Source organism: Pistacia vera, unplaced genomic scaffold (genome assembly GCF_008641045.1).
Source record: "Pistacia vera cultivar Batoury unplaced genomic scaffold, PisVer_v2 Contig1005, whole genome shotgun sequence".
In the NCBI taxonomy this organism is placed as follows: Eukaryota; Viridiplantae; Streptophyta; class Magnoliopsida; order Sapindales; family Anacardiaceae; genus Pistacia; species Pistacia vera.
The window spans coordinates 95,056-100,917 of record NW_022195034.1 but is presented as its reverse complement, the minus strand read 5'-3'; the positions used below and the strand labels follow the sequence as shown (position 1 = coordinate 100,917).

The 5,862-nt window shown below is 37.0% G+C and overlaps 1 pseudogene; it reads right to left on the bottom strand.

Moving 5' to 3' along the window:
* Positions 1-750: 750 nt before the first annotated feature.
* LOC116140795 lies at positions 751-1,502 on the bottom strand (annotated as a pseudogene).
* Between the last annotated feature and the right edge of the window lie 4,360 nt (positions 1,503-5,862).

Genomic DNA, 5,862 nt, shown 5'->3' with positions numbered 1-5,862 from the left:
ATTTATAGTGGGATACTGTGAGGTAATCATTACTGAATCCATAAAAAGGGGTCAAGTACCGTGCAAATCCTCTTTTGCGTCTCGTTATTCACCTACTCGTGTGATTTCCTCGCTTTATGCAGGGATTGGACACGTGGACGATCTCTAGCCTTTCGTCAGTCTGGCGTGCACCCACTGCACTTGTAGGGGCATGCTGCTTACGCCAGCACACGACGTGGCCGTGCCTGAATGGCTGCAGGATCTGCCTAGACTCTGACCACTTATGCTGACTGGGTCCTACTTCGGCCCTACTTTTCCAAGCGTAACATACACAATCAATATTAATGAAAAATATCGTTGTTCATATTGACAAAGCTGCAAGAAGCTGATTAATGAAAACCTTCAATTTTGTCAATGATTATTAGATCATCTACATAGACTAGAAAATATGAGGTCATGTCATTATACTTATAATATAAATATTGAAGTATCAGTCTTTGTATTTGTTAAACCTTAAGTCACCAAAATATGTTTGAGTGCATTGTACCAAGTTCGATGAGACCATAAATTGCATTGTCGAGAAGCCAAGCATGAGTAGGATGACCTTTATCAATAAAACCTGGTGGATGTTTCATAAATATCTTCTTAGAAAGGGTTACGTGAATGACAGCATTATTGACATCTAGCTATCGAATTTCCAACCATTGGTGAGTGCTAAAACAAAGTATTAACCGGATANAAAAAAAAAAAAAAAAAACAACTTACCTCAAATCAATCATCTTCACCACTCTCATCACTAAAATAACTCAGTCTCTTACTTTTTTCTTCTTTTCTTCAGTCTCTTCCTCTCCCATAATCAACCTTTCTTGAGCTCCATCGTCCACAACCGAAGCCTAATTCCCATCATCAAAACCTATTGCACTCTCGTTCTCGTTCTCATTCTCATCCTCCACGTCGAATTTCTGCCGCACTTTCTTCGGCTCTGGCCGCTCTCTGGACCCCAACTGATTCTTCGGGCACTCGTAACTCAAATGCCCCTCCACCCCACACTCATAGCACCTCGATTTGTCTTTATAAACCCTCTTCCTTATGAACGATGTCGCGCGCCCGTTGTCCGTTGCGATTCTCGCCGTGACCGTGCGGCCGTTGAGGATCTTCCCGTGCATCGCACGCGCTGCGGTCTACGCGTCGGGAATGTTGACGAACTGAATGAAGGCGACGCCACGTGATTTGCGCATGGCAGGGTCTTTGAGGATGGTGACGCGAGCGATCTTTCCGAAGGTGGAGAAGAGCGTATGGAGGTCGGAGTTCGTGAGGGAGTAGTCGAGGTTCGAAACGTAGATCGTTGATTTGGAAGGGGCTAAGCTTTTTGAGCCCTTGGATTTCTTGTGGGGTCCATTGGATGTGGGTTCTGAAGATGATGATGAGGCGATGTTGGGGGCGGCCGTGGAGGCGTAGCAGTAGTAGAAGATTTCATCGTCTTCATCACTGTCGATGTTGCTATTTTTCTTCTTTTTCACCATTTTCCTGGGGTCTGAAGTGAAGGAAAACTTTGGTACAAATAAATAAATTTAAAAAATATTTATTTAATTAGATAAAAGTTTATAAGTAATTAATACAGAAAAACTTAAAAAACACATCATAAAACTACATGCCCTAATATAAGAACATGAAATACAATATCAAAGAACAAAGATAGGTAACAAACACTACTTGGTTAGCTCATATTTTGTTAGGTAGGACCTATTGTTGGGCGCATGACTTATTATAAACTGACCAATTACAAACTGACACGTCCATTTTGTAAGATAAAGTTAATGAAAATTGTCAGCGTAGTATTACTCCAACATCAAAACCATCTTTGGGTGGTCGAGTGGTTGAATATGGACCCTAAGAAATCCTGAATTCGATTCATCTCGGTTGTTAATAAGGGTGATCACCAGAGGTTTGCCCGGCCATTAACTTCAAGACCCAAGAGATTAGTTGAGGTGCATGCAAACTGGTCCGGATGCCCCGATCACCAAAAAAGAAAAGAAATACAACATCAAAAACATTGTTGATTTACAAGATAATTTCAAAAATAACAACAAATTTTAATATTTGGATATTATATTTAATGATTAACTTATTTATTTTTTAATAAATGGAACAAGTATTTTTCATTAACATCCAATATTTAATTAAATAAGATTTTACAATTCTACCCTGAATATTTCTATTACACCAAAGAATTTTTTTTTTAATAATAATAATAACAATTTATTTAAAATATGCCTTCAAGGCAATAGAATAGGATTTTATTTAGCAAAAAATATGTTTTATTATTATTTAAAAAAATTGTCTGTTATACATAATAAAGAAAGCTCCAAATATACTTTTCTGCTTTTGTCTCTATTTGGCATTGGTTGTGGTTGAGGACGGTGAGTTATTGACTTCTAAGGTTTAAAACAGGAGAGACAAAAGACGAGAGATATGCTTCTGGATATGGATTTGGAGCAACTGGACACAACCCAGTAACGAAGAAAAATATAGCTAAAGTAAAGAGAAAAGGCAGCCACAAATTATATTCTTTCTTCTAGGGATTTTTCTGTAAGTCATTTTGATTTCTACCTTCTTTTTTACTGTATTAGTTAGACGCGATTCATGTGTTTACAATTTGAGTAAATTGATGATTTTGATAGATGGGTTTTGGTTTTTACCTGGTCTTTTGCGGTATTGGATTATGCCTGATTTTTGTCCTAGGTTTGATGGGTTCTGTTGGAGAATACTTATTCGAAATAATGTTTGTGGTGAAGGGGGCCGTGTTGAGTTCTCTTGAATTAGCTGAAGGTCATAGCGATTTATGGTGTTTGTTGGTTCAAGAATAGTTTACGTTCAAATAAGATATTTCCAGATTTTGATAGGGATTGAAGAACTGTGTGTCAACTTATGAAATCAAATTAAGATGCCTGATGTGTAAGCTAGGAGGATATTGACGATCGTATTGGCATTTTCCTATCACCATCGTTTTTTGTTTTGTCTAGATTTTCTCTAATGTTTATGTAAGTAAGAAATCACAAGATGTGCCTTTTTTCTTTATTCTGAACTATTGCAAGGCTGCCGGGATGTGATTAAAGGAATTAAGTTGTAGGGTTTTTGTAGATTTCAGGACCTTTTTTTGTTTTTATTTTTAATTTTATGTCCTGTATCTTTTATTTTGGGGCGCTGTCTTGACTCATACCACATACACATACACTGCCGACAGCTTTTTTCACCTCTTTGTAATTTTTTCCACATGTTTATAAGTTTTCTTGAGTTTCTTATTACAAAAAAAAGAGTGTGGAATCCCGGAATCTCTTCCCCAAGCGGTTGGTAATCGGGATGAAGCTTTGTTAACTTGTGTCAAGTATTATAAATCTGACTCTTTGTTTGCCATTTAGGTTGAAACTAGTTGCTGATGAAACTAGTATGCATAGATAGGTCTGTGGTTGATATCCTGTCTATCAGTTGCTCCTAGCCATATTAAAAATAGATGAAACTATTGTTTTGTTAAGCGTTAAGTTCAATTAGACCTCTTTAATTCTCACACTCAAATAAAAGAAATACCCAAAGTGATTCCTGAAGCTAATGATGCTAAATCTGTTATAGTTATTGTTGGCTGAGTTAATACCCCATGAGCTATGACATCATTAATTTCTGAGCCTGGAGAAATTTGTAGAGCTAATATCAGTCAACCAACTGTTGTTTTAAGTTTCTTATGACTTCTTCTTCTNAAAAAAAAAAAAAAAAAAAAAAAAAATTTAGGTTTTTTTTTTGCATTTCACAGTGTTTATTGGACTCAAAATAAGCTATTTCATGGGAGAAACTCAAAATCCCTTAAAGCTCTTTTTTAAACTTATTCAAATCAATGTTTTAAAAACCACACCATTGCTCAACCCAGTCAAGGGGTCAGCTTTTGGATTAACCAGTCTGATCAGATCATTAATCAGCCTGATCAATGGGTCAATTCTCGGGTTGACCGACTTGTCTAACCGGTGTACATCAAACACATCCCTAAAAATTTTATTAGTCCCTGCCGTTTGAAATCCAGCATGCACATCCCTAAAAGTTACACATTATCCCTATAGGTTTGAAATAAAGCAAACACACCCCTATAGCATCTATACTTTTTTTTTTCTCTCTTTTTCTTTCCTCTTCTCTTTTTCTCCCCCTATTTCTCTTCATGTCTTATTCGTTTGGCCAGATTACGATGTCGAACTTTTCTCCTTTTTCCGAATATTTCTCACCCAAAATCACCCTTATTACCACCGTTGGAACCCACACCCACACCCTCTCCTCTTCAAAACCATACCTTTTATCCCCTCTCATCACTCGTTGATTGCCGACCATGAGAACTGTGTCGAGCAATTGTCCTTTGCTAGTTTCCAGCCATTTTGAGCAACAACAACCCCAACCACCACAACCTCTTAGACTCATGAGCTACTCCCCTACAAAACCCCTAAAGTTCCCAAGTCATTCCACCCACCAAATGCTGGCAATCACAAGCTAGGGTTTCGTTGTTTCTTGGCCAAATTCTGGTGATTCTGGCGACCAAAACTCAACTGACACCACTTCTCGACTCACCTTGATCCACCCTTCGAAACCACCTAACATCGATTCTTGTTTGCCCACCGAACGCCAACTAAGAGCCACCTCCAGCCGTGGCAATTTGAATTTTTTTGGTGTGGGATTTATCGGATTTTCAACTGATTTTTTTATTGGTTTGGGCTTCCTGGTTACCTAGTGCTTGTTTTGATTGTGTGTTGTGTTTTCCTGGTCGACAACACCTCTCCTCTTATTGAAACTCATAGAAATTTGGGAATTTGAGTTAACTTGGTTTTGGCAGAAAACTGGTTGGACCAGTGGTTTGTTACAGTAACGCAAGTCCAACCGTATGTCAAAATGGGTTAGTTACAATTCCGATTTTCGACGCTAATCGGATCAACTTAAGCGTCGGTTGACAATTTGACTGGTTAAACTGGTCGGTCTGGGTTTTAAAACACAGATTCAAAGCATTAAAATTTAAAAAATATCCTTATTATTTTTTATAAATTTGACTGGATTTATTCATGTATATTAAAGCTGTTTTGATAAATTAATACTAAAAAGTTGTTTTAAATTTTCCTAAGCTGACGACTAACAACTTTTTCACAAAAGTTATATTAGAGTTATTCGAATAAGTCGTACCAAAGGGACCTGAATGTGGTTCGTCAAATCGCAATTTTTTTTACAGTTATATCCCTTTCATTCCCTTCTTCCACTCTCCTAGACCCGATCATGCACTTTCTAGCGCCTGAATAACTTCTAATCTTATTTAATTATTTTCACCATTTTCATAAACTATTTAATTATTAAAAAAAAAAAAAGGCGTTGGTGTTTTTTTTTTTTTTTTTTGGGTAATTGAAAAAAGGCGTTGGTTATTGCCTCTACCAACTCCAAAACCAAATTTGGCCTCAACACTGCCTTCAAAGGCTAGATCCGACCTAGGCGGGTGCTACGAGGCAATAGCCTCTAGCTGCGCCACAAGGCCGTTGCAGGTGACGACATAGGCACTAGAAGCTGGTTGGGCGATTAGGGGGTATTTATGTTAGTTTGGTAAATGGTAAAAATCGTCTTTTCACGTTTTAACAAATTTTAATTAATGAAATTGGACAAAATAGGGCTAAGGTCTTATTTCTAAAAGCAGTAGGTGCTTTCATAATTCCTCAAGCATAGGGATTTACTCAAAATTTGTCGATTTATCTTTGTTTAACTCGGAATTAGATGGGATATGAATACATGTAATGAATATGGTATTGAAAGTCAATTCAAATAAATATTAGTCTTATATTTAATTAATTCTAAAAATAAATTGTAAAAAAAATA